The sequence below is a fragment of the Apus apus genome, chromosome 2, assembly GCF_020740795.1.
Source record: "Apus apus isolate bApuApu2 chromosome 2, bApuApu2.pri.cur, whole genome shotgun sequence".
NCBI lineage: Eukaryota > Metazoa > Chordata > Aves > Apodiformes > Apodidae > Apus > Apus apus.
In genome coordinates, this window is record NC_067283.1 from 23,961,984 (window position 1) to 23,978,544 (window position 16,561).

Consider the following 16,561-nt stretch of genomic DNA (forward strand, 5'->3'; position numbering starts at 1 on the left):
TGTCATTAAATTTTACTGGGAAAAACCAGAAATGCTATTGATGTTTACCTTTAAAGAGCTATCCTTTTTTTTTCATTTTAACAGCAACCGCATTCGACTCATTTTTAACCCATTCAAGGAAAATGTCAAACCAAGACTGCCACCAGGACACAAAGCAGGGAAAGATATAAAGGACTCTTCTATCGCTAATTAAGTAAATCAAAACCTGGTATTAAATAAGCATTATTAAAGGTAAAACTCTATAGGGGCTTAGATGTACTGCCAATTCCATTTCATTATCTCACCCTCATCCCAAAATAGGAGAATAGTTTGAGTATGTCAAAATAAGAGCAGATAAGAGAGCAGGATGATGTAATTATTTTAATTTTTGAACCGCCTTTGACAAAATCCCTCCCCAGAGGGAGGGGCTGTAGGGGAAACTAAGAGATCATGCAGTAAAAGGCAAAGTATGCTCACAGATAAGAAACTGGCCTGGAGAAAGAAAACAAATGGGAGGAATGAGTAGGAAATGTTCAGCTCAGCATAAGTGAATCAGTGGGGAGCCCTCTGATTCTGCTCCAAAGATGTGGCACAGAGGGGGCATGGCAAGAGAGCTTTTTACTTCAGCTGCCTAATGATGGCACAGCCAGCTGGAAGAGCTTAGGGCAGCCCACAGGGCTCGTGCACACATGGATTTCTTCTGAAGCAGTTATTGCACACTCATTTCACACCATTCATTTAATTCCATCTAATTTCCAAGAGTAGACAAGTATTTAGCTTCACTGGAGCTGAAGCTGCAACAGCACTGGTACCCTGGCTGTCCTGAGCAGGTGAGATGCTTGCTACCCTCCTATGCCAGGGGGAGGGGAGCAAAAGGGTGACAGAGAGACCAGGGACAAGGGAGGCAGTTATCATTAAAACTGTGTCTATTCTTCCAAGACTATAACCACGCATGATCTGAGCTAAAAGGGCCATTAATTAGAGCAAATGTACTGGCTTTTATAACTTGAACTTGCTAGGCAGTTCAGAAAAAGAGTTAAGCTTGAAATTTTATGTCCAACACATCACATCTCCATGTGTTCTTAAATCAATAAAGGAGACTTCCCAGTAGTGCAAAGTGTCTGCACTTCCAAGGTGTCTCTTTGGTAAAGTGCACACACACACTGCTGATCTCAAACATTTTTACAAAAGAAATGGGGTCATTAGTGAAGCCTTTCCAAAAACACTGCTGAAAATTTCACCCAGCTTCTTGGTTGTCTTTTTTTCCCCAGATTAATCTCATCCTGAATACTTATTGTACATTGAATAAAAGAAGAGAGAAGAGACAAAGAAAATGAAACTATTTGTCACAGAATCATAGAATGCTTGGTGTGGGAAGGGATCTTAAATATCATCTAGTTCCGAGCTCTCTGCCACAGGCAGGGACATCTCCCCCTAGACCAGGTTGCTCAAAGTCCCATCCAACCTGCCTTTAACACTTCCAGGGAGGGGGCATGTGAAATTTAAGGCTTTAATTTATTTGGGAAATCCAAAATTTAAAAAAAGTTATAACTATCCAGTAGGTGAAAAGAAGCTGCCCTCGGTGGGGCAGAAATGGCTGATGGCTGAACAAAATATGCAGGGAAAAGAGCTCCTCTGACACTCAGAAAATACCATGAATTTAGCAGTAAGTTTAAGGATTCTTTCTGCTGTGAACTATGCCAGCAGTGCCCAGTCTTGAGTTAGGAACTCCTGTTGGTATCCTGTGTTCCCCTTCTTCAGTGTGCCCTGCTACACAGTTTAGATTTCAAATCCTATACCTACGGGTATGTTGCAACAAAGATAGTTTAGTTATATGAATTCAATTATACTAAATAAATAAACTCTACGTGACTTACTCGTAATTTCAAATTTTAGCACCTGCTAAAAGAGGAGTGAGTTTTGATTTAGAGCAATAAAGGGAAGGGAATCTCGGAATTGCAGCACTACAGGTTTCAGCGTGTCATTTGGTAGAGCAGAGTATAGTGGAGCCACTAGCACTTCAACCTTGAGCATAAAAAAAATGTGTTGTGGGAATATACAGCTCAGATATGGTGCAGCAAGCGTTGTTATAAATATCTCATGTGACATAACGTGCAAACACAATGAAAATATGAAAAACAGGTTAGTACCTTCACACTTTGTTTAAGGACTCTGTTCTTTAGCTTTTGTTAATTGCCAGAACACCACATCTTCCACAGCAAGAGCATACAATATTTCAGTTTTGAATACTGTCTTTTCTATTACTATAGCATGAATGTCAGCAAAAATTCCCAAACTTGAAAAATAACTGATTACTTAAAGTCCTTTCTCCCATTTAAAATCAAATGTTGTACTGATGCATATTTAAAAACTGAATTATAAATCTTCAGGAAGATATTCACAGCACCAATGCTGATAGGTTCTTAATTTACACCTACAGACCCAGAAATGAATGCTGTGATCTCATCACATGCCACAGGTCCAGCTGGGTTTGGGCTAAGTCAACCTGTGGGTGGAAAACCTCAGTAAAGTTTTAAGAAGTAGTATTAATGATTTAGAGACTATTTAGTCTGCAAATTTTGCTAAGGTTGCAGTACAGTTCATTACTTTCGGAAAGCAGGAAAAACATCTTAACATTGCTCCTGAAAAATGATGCAGAACTGTCAGCCTCTAACTACAATCACTCTGTGCAACTAGAAATAAGTAGCATAATTAGAACAATCTGGGGACCTCTTACAGCAATAGGAACCTGTAAAAAGAGGTGTTGATGCTGAGAGAAAGTCTTCATTTTGCTCTGACTACCAACATTATGAAAAGTCTTTTTTAGGCAGTTCTTTCTCTCTTGCACTGTGTTCATGCTCATGTATGGCTGGGAATTCTGGGGCCATGGCCAGTGACTCCAGAAAGCCTCTACAGGAATGATTAGTATGCAAGTGACTCACCCAGCATCCTGCTTGGAAGATAATGAACTGAATGGATGTGGCATCCTCTTATCACTGTCTCTGACTGGGTCAATAATCCTGAAATTACAGCATCACCAAAGTCAGGTGAGCAAACTTTGTTTGTAGATAAGACATAACATCAAAGTGGAGTTCAAATTAACTCCACAGTGAAGCCTGGTGAAGTAAAAACACATGTATTCTTCAAAGCATGAAAGCTAAGTAACAGTGTGAAAAGGATGTGCTCAACAACACTTTATCTGTACTGAATTTGAGTTCTAATACTTTCACAGTGCTAGTTAAAAAAAAAATTAAAAAAATAATAAAAAAAAGAAAGACAGTTTGTTACCAGAATCATCTGAAAACTGCATTATACAGTGTGATACAAAGTCCTTGTTTCATACCTGGTGAAGTGCTTTAGAGGGAAATTAATGGGTCTTCTGATATCTGAGAGGGAACTGCAAATAGCCATATTCATCTCGGCTGCCTTGCACTTGGCTATCATTAGCCATCTTCAAAGGAAGAGTATTTGGTCTAAGCTGGTCAGCTAGAATCCCCCTATATACAGAAAGAACATCCTGAGGGCAGCTCAACTATTTGTAGGATAGATACATTGCTTATAAGAGGAACCAAAATTATTACCTTGACTAGAAATCTACTACCCTTTATGAAGCTAAAATTAGGTGAAACAAATCCCATGCTGGGTGGTTGGTTTAGACATTGCAGTTGCTCTTATTAACTGTATAGGAAGCCACATTTCTCTAATTGCAAACTCTGTGCCTATAGCAGTACAGCTGCTAGACAATTTCCTTTAAATATTTATATTCCTTAAATCCATTTCTTTAGGAAGGAATGAAGAAGGAATGGAAAGAGGGAGAGAAGAAAGAAAAATAAAGGAAGGAGGAAATCAAGGAAGAAGGAGTCTGATGAAATAATTTAATTTCAAATATTTCACCTTTCTCTAAGTCTCTCCTTTTTCCCCTTCACTTATTACATTATATTCTAAAAAGAAAAGGTCAGGAGATGTGGTCTGAACCTGGAATGAAACAAAATTATATTACTTCATCTCACATGTATTTTAAATGGCTGTATTTTGCACAAATCTGAATGCAATAAACTTTTAGCTGTATTTTTAAAAATCCATGAAAAAATTACCATTTTCCAAGCACCCTATTAGTTGACTGATGTTTTCAATTACCTTTCCTCTATGACCACTAAAAGCTCAGTCAAGGGCTTGCTGATGCTAACAGAAATCTTTCAGGTTGTCACAAAAAGGCTTTTCAACCAAACCCTAAAGGCATTATTTTTATCAGTATTTGTCAAGTTCAGCTCAAATATTAAAATTAAATGAGAGAACTTCAGGTCTTCAAGGCACTAACTTGAATAAATACCAGAAAATTAAACCAAATTTAGTCATGTCTCCAGCAATTCCACTCAAGCCACTGGCACTTCAAAGGTTTCAGATAGAAAGAATTTGTCCCAGTCACTGTTTTGCAGTCAATTTACACTCAGAGTTCATTGACTTTAGTGGAAATTCCACTGTGATAACCATGACAGAGCTGGGAATGATTATATACAGTTAAGATATAAAGAGCTAATGAAGCATGCACCAATCTGTTCAATATGTTGAATATTCTCTAAGGAGTGCTGGTTAGATAATAACTTAAGTAGATTAAGAATTATAAACAGGATTCTTCTTTGTCTCTATGTTTTAATTAAATATTGACTAACCAACGCTAGGAACACAGGGATCCACAAAGTTAACCAAAAGACAATGTAAAGAATAAACACAATTCTGGAGATTTTTTCCCACGAAAAGTGCTTTATGTTTTGTCCTGTGTTTCTCAAGTCATTACTATACAAATCTTGTTCAGAAATGTGTGGAGCCACCAACCATATGTTTACTGTCACTTCTGATTTATTGATGGTCAATATACTGATATAGGCACTTTGGATTTGTCAGCAATCACCAGAGATAATTCACATTATATATATGCACACAAAATGAATATATTATTGGGCAAACTTTATTGTTTTTTATTTCTTTGAAGATAAAAAAGAACTGTCTGGTTTTCAGAGCATAAGAAAAAAACACAGAAAATACTGTAAGGGACTGTTACATGGTCTCTCAGCACCAGACTCCAGACTCCAGTTCTTCAGCAGCTGGGGAATTATTCTTAATTATGTCCTGGCCCCTTCACCCCATTCTGCCATGTAATAGCCTTAACTTAAATAGGGACCTGGACCATTGTATCTAACTGAGTTATTATCAGTGATAGTAATGGAAATGAATCACCTCTGGTAGAGCTGCATCAGTGCAAATTAATGCAGAGTGTTACTCAGGATTTAAGATATTGTGTTATACTCCCAAAAGGACAAGGTGCTGAACAACATTCAGGAGATGGATAGTAGATATTTTCCTGTTTCCAGGCACTCATAAAGAGTCTAGCAGCCCTTTCATACATTAATCCTGCAGGCAGTCCTAACTCAGAATTTCCAAAGACTTGCCATCACAGTGAGATGTGGAATGATTATGTAGTTATCTAAATGGAGTGCCATCAAATGCAGGGATGTTCAGAGAACTGGTAAATAGCCAGTGTAAGAAGCAAAAAAAAATTATTGAAACAGAAAAATACACTGAATGTAGAAATAACTCAGTTATAATAATACATTATCTAAAAATATTTATGCTGATGGTAATAAATACAGTCACAAGAACTGGGGTGACATTCAACCCATCACAGGGTTTCAAAAAACTAGTCAGGATGAAGCAAGAATCATGACAGATAAGGAACACAACAAACAGAACAAAGTACTGCTAAAAAACCCCAGCCTTTTATGATCTCACTGCCGGATACTGTTTTCAAGGAAAATTACAGTTCATATCTGACTTTTTTTCTATATTTTGTGTGACCAGTATTACAGCCTTTCAGTCTCTGCCTCCTCCACTACCTGCCTTCTGTTTATTAAGGACTATCAAAGGAGCAGGGACTGCCAGAGAGGGAGCCCCACATTAGGACCTGGGGCATGGTAACAACAGTCATCCAAAAAGTAAAAGGGTTCTTTTGCACTTTTCAGTGTGCTGCAGGCTATAGGCAGCCCGTGGCAGAACTGTGTGCATAAAACGTGTTGAGAGTATAGACTGGAGTCAGAACTTAAACTTATTTGGAAATTACTACCAAGTTGCATGTGATGAAGATAAAAGAAGCATGCATGGCATCACCAGTTGAACCTTCTGTTTGTGGCCTTTCACTGCTTTATTACCATTTTCTAATCCCATCTCATTTTATGTAATTGTGTTTATAATCATAGTGAGCACATTTTGCTCTTCCCTCAGGACAGATGGGCTGCTGATTCCCGCAGCACTCTTAACAACTGCTTTAATCCAGGGAACACTAAAGTGACCTATGTTGTGCTGGCAGAGAAAAGAAAACCCTGTTGTGTTAAGTGTTCTGCAGCTTGAATGAGCTACAGGCAGAAAGCTCAGCATCACTGTGAGCCATTTGAAGAACTACACAGATCTTGAGGTTTTACCTCTGCTGGTTTTGGGAAAAGCTCTGACAGATGCCCTAATCTACTTCCAACTCTATTGCACCAAAGAATAGCAATGACACATAGGAACAGCAAGAGAAGAGGTGCTGTAGCAGAAACTGAAATCTCTCAACCATAGTGTTAGCTTTAATAAGATTTTTTTTTTTTTTAAATTGAAGAAAGAAAGTTGCATTTTTCAACAAACCCGTGAACTCTTAGAAGGCAATTGGTGGGTTTCTTACTAAGCCAACATATTTTTGGTAAGTAAAAGAAATGAGAGTACAAGCTTTGTGACTACCTTCCATTCGTACTTGCTCAGAAATATCTTCTTCCTGTCTTTCCAAGTGTACCCAGCCCAATTTCTGTATAAACATTTACTGTTTCAAAAATATAAGGTTAAATTGAAAATAAGTTTCTCTTATCAGATAGGTACTTCCAAATACAACTTCTTATTTTGTAGCCACAGCTACTTTAAAGAAAACCTGGTACATTTCTGAGCTTAAAATCCGTACTATTTTCCTGGAATTAAACAAAAAGTAAAGCTCTAATGCTTGTTATTTAGCTGACAGATTACTGTCATTTTCTGACAAGCATGTCCCTCACATAGTCATGTCAACTGCTCTTGCAAGGTCCCTTTATGTCCTGCAAATTTTTCTCGTAGCAGCCTCCCATCTCTCAAAAATAAAACCATGTTTTACTTAGTATTGCTCAAAACTGTCAAGGCTGAAATATTCCCTTTTTTCACTTGCAATTAAGAGGCTGAGCAGTTATTTTGTAATTGTCACATGAAAGTAAAGGCATTTTAATTCTCACTTTTCATTAGTAGTTAGAATTGAAGAACTTTCAATATCTACTTTTAACCAGAAAAAAATCTGATGAGACCACTTGTGAGAGAATCACAAGGGTTTGCTGGTCTTCATCTGGGGCATATTCGCTATGAGGGTGAGTTCACAGAACAGTGATAGCAGGACTCCACACAGTGACGTACTTTGCCCTACATGTTCAGTTCCTTTTTCTTCATGCATTTTTTTAGAGGTTTGCCCTTTAAAAAAAAAAAAACTGTCATCGCAAAACTTTGTTAAAATAATTAGTCAAACATTGGGCAACAGAGTAATAACAATAAATGTAAACTAAAAGAACCTTTTTCTCCAGTTGTATGATGCCATGGAACAGTTACAGCAGGATATTTCTGCTCCATTCTCTCTTCCTTCCAGATTACTTCAGAATTGATTTTTCCATGTTTATTCTTTTTCTATTCTTCATTATAATTTTTTTTTAAATGTGAGTCTTACCACTTTCTGTTTTATGATGACAAGAGGGAAAAATGTGTATTTCCCTTTTAAAAAGTTTGTATCGTTTTTAATGCAAATTACTGCAAAAGGACCTTTGTTAACACTCCATTATCTGAACTGAAAGAAGTCCAGAATACCATAGGTAATGGAAAATCTAGGAAATGTAAGCACTACTTAACCACAGATCCAGAATAAGTGCAACTTGGCCAGTACAGACACAGAGATCATAAGCTTGGCCTGAGCAAGTTGAGAGCTCATACAACCCACGTCAAAAATCGCCCTGCACTGTGTCTTGCTGGGAGTGCATCCTTAGGGTATCTGTAGGCTAGGATGGAGAAACATTTGTCAGAAAGCATCATGCCAATAATAAGAAAAGCATATGCTGAGAAAGTAAATAATGGAAATCTCCCAAGGACTGGAAGTCTGACAGTCCTGCTGAATATGCAACACAGTCCCTGCTCCAAGAGCAGCTGGGGCACACCACTTGGTCAGTGTTGGCACTGTGTCCTCACTCAGCGCTGCATAGGAAGACACAACTCCCTCTTATGGTGTGAAGAGGTGTGGAAGCATGTCAGTAATGGCCAGTATGAGGTTCAGAAGATCCCATAGTGAGCGGGAAAGCACCAGACAGCTGTGTCTCTGTTTAGTGTTTCCAGATCCTTGTTTCTGCACAAAGGCACCCCAGATCTACCGGGATGAGAAGTCAAGTCTGTGCTGGGTGCAGAAGCAACTGTACTGTCTCAGGATCTCACCTGTGCATGGGAAAGGTACATCCACCTCCATGAAGCTCTCTGCCTAAGATAAATACCAAAATAAGATACTACTTTTAAAAAGCCTAGGTAGTGGGCAAACGAAATATGTTGCATAAGCCCGTAGGCATTTCAAGGATGTGTCAGTGGTACATGCCTTGCTAAATGCATCAAGAGTTGCCATGTATTTTTATTAATTCGTTATGGTTGATCTCGTTATATAAACAGGAAATGGCAATAGATTAGCTCCTGCAGAGTGTTTTATATGGGATTATGTTTAATGCTGAAATTCCCGTCAAACTCTCAACTTTTAAAATACCGATAACACAGTACATACTGTGCACTTTTTTGAACCCTTGAGCAATGCATTCCCAGCAACACACTCAGAGCCCTAATAATCAAGATTGCATTTAGAGAAGCTTAATTTTCATGCTATTAATCTCTCCAGTGGTAAGAGTAATTATTCAGTACTCACCAAGAAGCAATCCCATAACATGCACAGGGTGCCAGTATGTTAGCATGGTTTGAATGACCACATAGTGAGAAGAAATGTTTCTCTCTCAACAGCAAATTATTATGTAGGTCCTTAAAAAGACTAAATTGTGTTTGCTGGGTGTAAAATTCTCTCTGCTATTAGGATCATAGAATTTCTGCTTACTCCAAAAGACCTCCAAAGCTTCCTATCATCTTCAGTATCACCTTTAAGGTCTCCCTTCCAAGAGTCCCTTTCTTTTTATGACTATTTTTTAATTTTATTTTTCTTTACCAGGCATCTCTGTCCGGCTGTACATTCTACTTAGGACTTTTACCATTACACCTGTTTCTTATTCCCCATCTGAAGCCTTTTTTAACAACTCCTCCTGTGTATTGTGCAGCCCCCTTCTGGTGGGTAAGGCAGGAAGGCAGTATTTGAATAATGTAAGAACCACCAAACGCTAAGTAGTGACTTGTCTTTGTGTTGAAGCTGTCTCATTTTACAGGAAGGAAAGACACCTTTTTTACCATGAGTTTTCTTTGAAGAAGATGCAACATCTAACCAAATAATACCTTTCACGGAAACAGATACACAACAGTTAAAGACTAAAATAAGTGAAAAAAATGTTCTCTTAAGATGTTCCATATATGTTACCAAATTTGCTAAACCTACAAACTAAAGGTTATATATGTCTACCTTGTTAATTATGTCTCTCATGTGTTTTCTCCTTTCTGTAGCATCCTGTCATGTGTTTTGACTCTCCTGAAAACAAAACCCATCTAATTTTACTGTATCGAGTACATTTTTCAGGCTTGTAGAAATCTCTGTAACATATTTAATACAATAATAATAAACAAAATAAGTAGTAGATTTGGAGAGTATTGTAACATGACAACAGTCTATACTGGTTTTGAGAATTTGTCCTCTGCACCTGATAGGCAAATGCCTGGATACTCTGACTTGGAAATTTGTCCAGCCACTGTATGTTTGAGAAATCAGCTAATAAATGAAGGTTAGGACCATAACAGTGTTCACTCAAAGCTAACTGACAGAGAGATCTTTTCTCTCCTTCTGTCATGTAACTTCAATAGGCAGCCATGGTGCCTACCCCTAACTGCAAGAACTTATCTGATTGCTATTCTTTGGTCACCTGTTTAATCCTTCTAAATCTTCTTATTTCTAATTATTATTAATGTATCTCAGTCTATCCTCCAGTTGGTCAACCTCTCTCAATATAAACTTTGACTAGGATTATTCTTCCCCATATCCACTCTCAACTGCTTCTTCACCAGCTTCTTCAGTTCCAAGTTTATCAGAAATGTTAGGTCCTCCAAGTCAGGCAAACATATTTCCTCATCAGACAGAAATGAACTCATGTATGCAGTGTACCTGGACTTTCCTTTTGATTTTTCAAGGGGCACAATGCAATGAATAAGCTTATGAATCACATCTGGAAGATGCCAAATTCCTGCTGTATGCGCATTCTTGAGGGCCTGAGGGTGCTATTATACTTGCTTTAGGGTTTATGAAGAAGGTGAGGAGCCAGGTTTTGAAAGAGGAATTATTAGCTGCAATGAGCCTGCCACCTCTGAGATGAATGTGAGTGATCCTGTAGGAGTCAGTACTGCATGCACATTTTCTGGCTTCCCAGCATCCTCCAAAGGGAGCCAGACTCGGTGTCTCCCCTACAGAACAATGCAGTCTAGGATAATATAGTGTGAAAGGAAGGCTCATAGCATCCTCTGAGGAACTGAACAACCACATCTGTAAATATTATCTTTGAGTCATACAAGCACACATCATACTCAGTTTAGGTGTGTTCTCTGGCTCTGAAGGCTGCACTGTCCTCAGAGAGCGCTCAGAGTTATGTTAATTCCTTGTACTAGAGCTATTACTGAGAAATATTTGTCTCTTTAAAGAGATATTGTATGAAGTGGAATTATTTATTTTGGTCACCAGGAAAGAAAGTTGTTGCTGTTGTTGCATTTTTATGCTGAGAATTTCTCTCCACTGCTGATGGGAAACATAAGTCTCCTTGGGCAGGTAGTGCCCCAGGCTGTGGACTGACCAGAGGAGCTGTTGGTTAAGATGATTGCTGTCAGTAGCTCTCTCCATGCTTCATGCCAGTCTACCACATGAGGAGGGTGGCTTCTGGTAATCTGCATCTCAGGGAAGTGAAGGGAAAAGCTCTCAACAGTCTCCACTGCAGAAGACAACTGCTTCCTCTGTCTCCCAGGTTGGGAAACATCCTGCTTTCTCATGAATCTACCTTAACCCTTCATTGTCCAGACCTTCATCATTTATCTCACTTCATCCTTGTCAGCCTGCCTCTTTCAGCTCTCTCCACATAAACTTTAACTCTTCCCTAGACCTCAGAATCATTAGCCTTTTGCAGAATGTGTATGCAGCTGTGTTCATGGTCAGACTCGAGCTCTGCCTGACAACCAGTAAGGCCAGGGTGAACATTAGTGTGTAAACAACGAGGAAACCATTGAGTGTGACCTTGAATCCTAAGCTAACATGACAGTATAAACACAGATCCAGTTATTGCTCATATACTCTCTGCATGTCTGAACAGTCTCTTTCTATTTCTCTCAGGCTCCCCTCCATTCCCCCTCACCAAACTTTCATTGCTTCCTCCACCATTCCTCACTCTCTCTGTGATTGTAGCCTTTTAAGTAAGTTGAATAGAGGTATTCAAATGGTACAGAAAGGCCACTAAAAAGCACCTAGTCCTGAATGGCTTCACATACATCCATGCCATAATGAAGTTCAGAGTCTGTACTTGGATACCCAGAGACCTCTGAATTTTTTCAATTAAGCAGTCAGTGATTCCTTAAAATCATTTCTCTACATTCCTCAGTACTCATTTGTGTAAGAGCATGGTGAATTGCTGTCCCCAGTGTCATGATACTGCCCAGTTGTCCTTCTGTCTGAATTAACCAACAGATTAATCAGCACTGGTTCCCACACAAGTGACCTTTGCCCACTCACCCATGGCAGAGACAGAGTAGGAACCCAGAAGATTCCTCAAATCCTGCTTCATTTACTAATGAAGAGCAGAGGGTAGCACTATTAAACAAAATAGTTAATTAACTACTAAGCTTTTTGTGTCCTGCTCTGCCTTCACAAAAGGTTTCCAAATTTCAGCATATACCCCAATCATTGCTGTCACTCTTTATTCATAACTGTTTTACAGGCAGGAAATCCCATTATTTATTAAATCACTTTTTAATGAACATATAATAGCAACTAACAATAAACAAAACCAGAAAAGGCAAGAAGGAACCATAATCACAGCCACCAACTCAGTTTAAAAGTGTCAATCCTCATGCTAACTTAATTTGAGATTTAAGATTACAGAAACTGTATTAGATTAATTTCTACTTCCACTGCCTGAGCAGTCAGCTAGCATTGGATAGATGACATCATAATCAAAACATTTTTTCTTGCCCCCTAATTTACTTTAGCATGCTATGGCATGTTTGGAGAAAAAAATGACAATGCCTATCAGGACTGCAGAAGTCTGGTCTCAATTAGGGCTTATATATAGCCATATAAGTTTATTTTCTTATGTTTTTTCAAAGAAATTAATTTTCAATATCTAGTTCTTAACAAAAACTCTAAGCTTTTCACCACTGTCCCCCAATAACCCCATACACCTGGTTTTAAGGATTGATGGATCAGCAAGAGATGGCATAACATGGAATAATTAAACTGAACAATAGAGAATGAGAGACTAACAAGAAACCCAGCTAGAAATTGTATTAAGTCACTATCTGCATATTTGAGTTTCAATTTTCAGACAATTTTTGTGTGTAGGGTCAACATTTTTTGTCTTCCCCTTTTATGCCAATGTTGATATTTTCCAAACAGCCCTATTGCCATCTTCATACTCTGACTTTTGCAAATGTCTCATCAAGACCACATGATTCCTTTCTATTTTCAGTTTTCAATAATTATATAAGAAATGCTGTAAAGTTTCTAGACACACAAGCACTCAATGACAGACAGACATGGATTATACCAGCTGTTTTTTTCAAAGATCAATAATTTTAATAGGCTTATAATTGTGGGGGGTTTTTTCTCCTTTCACAAACCTGGCAACCTTGACACAAAGAAAGTGCAACCAGCTTTTCAAAATACAGTATGTTTTAGTACTCAGATTAGGGTAATTTTCTGTCCTTTTAATAAACTACTGAATGCAGAAAAAGTATGTTCTAATGTGCTGTGGTTTAGTGGGTACACAAAAGAACCAGAACTAATCCTAGTTCTGGTGAAGTCCGAGAACACCAGAGACAACAACCGAATGTAGGATTCACCAAGATAGGTGGCCCTCTGGATCAAGCAATGCCAGTGAGTTCTTTACTGTGGAGGAGAAGAGGAGGCAAGAAAACCTAATCAACGTTCAGGAATGTATCTGGAGAAGGCACAAGACACCTGGTATTGTAAAGGATGCAGCAGAGGGAATAAAAAAGTAGGCAAGAAGGAAGATGAGGATGAGGAGACAGGCAGTCATTTATAAAATGGGAGATCTATGAAATTTCTGTGATTCACAGTTTTCAGTTGCTAGAAAACTGTATCTGCAGCAAACATTTCCCAAAAGTCGGCAAGTCAAGCAGCTGGTATGGAAACAGATATAAGAGAATAACTTCAGAACACCACTGAGTCAGAGCAAAGGTTCTGTCAGCACAGTATCCTGCATCTGACAGTGATTAATACCAGTTCCTTAGAGAAAAAGCACAGGAAAGACAACAGGTACAAAGTGCCCTCTACCTCCTGCAGATAGCTGTTTGGGAGTAAGGCCTTCCTGAGACAGAAGGAAGTTAGCAGTCATGAATGGATCTGTATCCAGATCACTTATTAAATAGACTCTATTTGGCTAGCCATACAATGTCATATTTTTATTCTGAATCTCAAAAGAATATACACTGGTTTAAATTTTATAACCTCTGTCTGAAAAAGTCAGGGGGAGCAGCCTCTACACCTCATGAATATCAGCTTTTTAGTCCATGCTACCATAAGAAGCAGACTTTCCAAAAATCACAACTCAAATGGAGCGTGTCAGAGCACTCACACCATAAAAAGGATCAGGTTTGGTATCCTTCTTGTGCCTAATGACACAGGACTTCAAGTCTGGCCAGGTTACCTTCTGCTTCTCTGGATTTATGTCTGACTCACTTCTCCATCTAAGTGAGCTCAAAATCTTCTAAAGCATACTCACACTAGCCAGCTCTCTCTTCTGCCTCTAGATGACAGGTAAAACGGCCAAGTGACTGGAAGTTTGTGCTGAGCTGTCAAGAGGCAAGTTCTGCATCAAAAAAGGTAATGAACACATAGTTTCATCTCTTTAACAAGTAATCCCTGATATAGAAATAGCCAAAGTAAGTCCTGAATGGGAACATGCAGAGAGATAAAAATCTCTTATGATTATACTTCTCCTGGGGGAACTGTGAATTTAACTGGTGAATCTATGTACACACTACATATTGCTATGATATACCTAGAACAAGAACATCCTAAACCTTTCACTCTTCACCACCACCCTCACAAACAAAGGGCTTGGAAAAATATGGCACCTGGATGAGTTCAGCCTCCCTCCACTGCATGAGCAGAGCATGTGTTGTGCTCAGTACAGTTCTAAAGAGTGTCAGCTCCAGTGGCTGGGAGCAACCACTTTGGGTGAAAAGCCAAGTGAAGAGTAAAGTAAAACTTAACCACAAACACCAAGCTGATCACATTTTCCTCTACTGCTAGTCTGCTGCAGGACACCAGAGACCTTCTTATATTAGCTGGCCATTCATAGTCAATGATCAAAGATCTAGCAAAGATAGAAATAATAATATATAAAAACAGTATAAATAATTCTAAACCCTTTTTTTTTTCTTCATTTTTTATGTTTTTCTCTCCATACTTTCAGCCTCTGATTCTAACATGCCAGCAAGTCTGACTCTGTGTGAGCAAGCTTCATCATCTCCATCAGTCAGTGCTTTTGAAACACCAGTGCTCACCTCAGATTGCCTACTGCAATTTCTAGATAGGCTGATTTCCAATAGCATCAAAAAGGCAATCTAAGCAGCATGTTCCTCTCTAGACTTTTTTACTACTCCAGTGAAAAATTGTCTTTTTTTTCCTGCACTGAGCTTGAGGCTGTTAGACCACTGAATGCTACACCAACCAGCATGACTTCCAACACCTCATAGTGAGTCATTTATGTCTGAGTGATTGTTTCAAAGCAAACAGTGCTGTAAGTGAGTGGCGCCCAGGCTCCCTGCAAAGGCAGGCCACAGGACCACTCAATGCTTCTGCAGGCACACATAAGCAGCACACACAGCAAAGCCCACTTTTCTCAAAAGAGCCATATTAATGACATATATCCCTATCAACTATGTTGGACACACACAGTGTGAGTATTCTCCCTGCCGTGCACGGAGAATTTCACCTTGTCATGACTCACTCTTGACTGATGTCATTGTGAAGGCAACTCCATATGAGCAGGGATGAGCCAATGAACAGCACTGGCACTCTGGTTCCCATCACTACACTTCTGAGACACACAGCCTCTCGTGCTCCCCGTTCATGCCACTTAATGCCCATGGACAGACTGTGTGTTGGACATCTGTTGCCTTAACTACAGTAAGTATCTCCACTCTCCAGCATGAGAATTGGGACTTACTGAAAGAAAAGAAAAGACGACCATATTTTTGTTGAACTAGCTTTTTGAGCACAGGTGTATTCCCCTCTTTTACTGAGATCCATCATATCCCACCTCGCAAAAGACCTGGAAATCTAAAGGCTGCCTTCCTGTCAAGAGCTGGGAATGCTGTGGGATATGCATACTAGTCAATACCAACAGCAACCAAAGCACAGAGGACTTAGACATGGATGCTGAGCATCTGCAAGCCCCATAGAATACAAGTTGCATTTCTCATTTCTCCTTAGAAGTTGGACTTTACTATGTGTCTGTACATAATTAAAGACTCCCTATTTTACTACAATATAATAACTGTTAGACCATGTTTGATTCCTTTCATAGCAACCACCCTCAGATTTAGATAGCATTCTGAAATGCGGTATGTTAAACAGTTTCAGCTATCTTTACAAATACAGGGAAAGGAAAAGTGAAATGACATTTACAAGTAAGGGAGAATTTCCTTTTCAATAATTCCAGGAAAGGCTATTCTTATGGCAGGGATTATAATAGGAATAGGAAATGGTATAGACTTAACCCATTTTCATTACAGTCTTAAGATTGCAATTTTGTGGTTGTAATCTAATGTCATGCCTTTGCTATTAGTAGATATTCTCCAGAGTCCAGACAGAAGTAGATGTGTTCAGAAAGACCTCAGGAATATCCTGTTTTTTCTGGCATCAATTTAAATTACAGTTCTCATTAGATCAGTGCCTCTTTTTTGTTTGTGTATTGTTGTTTTGCTGTGTTGTTTTTTTTTTCTAGAACTAGACATGTTTTGCCTTCAAAATAAATGCTGTCACCTTTGTTTAAAATGACATAGAAGTGCCCTTTAGATCCTATTGCCAGAATCAACATTGTCATTCATATCTCAGTGCTTACTGTGTGATATGGTGATCATCTAT

At 38.8% G+C, this 16,561-nt stretch overlaps 1 long non-coding RNA gene across 2 annotated transcripts in view; it reads right to left on the reverse strand.

Moving 5' to 3' along the window:
• The window catches only part of LOC127381213 (uncharacterized), a 55,534-nt gene that overhangs the window by 18,864 nt on the left and 20,109 nt on the right, over positions 1-16,561 (reverse strand). Inside the window, exon 4 of one of the 2 annotated variants that reach the window (XR_007888673.1) lies at positions 2,938-2,999. The exons of the other annotated variant lie outside the window; for it this stretch is intronic. This is a non-coding gene — a long non-coding RNA (uncharacterized LOC127381213). Of the gene's footprint in view, positions 1-2,937; positions 3,000-16,561 lie in introns of those variants that run through there. 2 annotated transcript variants of the gene reach the window in all.